Source organism: Mastomys coucha, unplaced genomic scaffold, assembly GCF_008632895.1.
Source record: "Mastomys coucha isolate ucsf_1 unplaced genomic scaffold, UCSF_Mcou_1 pScaffold21, whole genome shotgun sequence".
In the NCBI taxonomy this organism is placed as follows: domain Eukaryota; kingdom Metazoa; phylum Chordata; class Mammalia; order Rodentia; family Muridae; genus Mastomys; species Mastomys coucha.
Genome location: NW_022196904.1, coordinates 74,419,438 through 74,419,855, shown reverse-complemented (window position 1 = coordinate 74,419,855; position 418 = coordinate 74,419,438).

The following is a 418-nucleotide window of genomic DNA, read 5'->3' as shown; positions in this document are numbered from 1 at the left end:
ACCTCTGCCAGAAGCCAAAAAAGGTAGAGTAGCTAGTTCCAGGAACTTGGCTAACTCAGAGCCTCAGGCCTCTGGTTCCAGATACCTGCCCCTCCTAACTGATTCACAATGAGGGTGGAACTAGGAATGAAGGTCTACTGGTTTATGGTGAAAGACCCCCAGAACTGGGGAGATCCTTACTCAAGTCTCAGGATGATGCGACCACCCAATGACTCATGAGAGACCGAACTTGCTGTAATCACATGAGGTTTATTCCAGATCTGGGGTCGAACTCATAGCCTGGCAGGCCAGAGGAGTTTGACCACTAGCAAGAGGAGTAAGCAGTATTTAAAGGAAAAAAACCACAAACTGGGGGGTGAATGGGTTACCAGGGAAACATAACAAGGGAACAATGGAAAATTCCAAAGGAACCCACTAC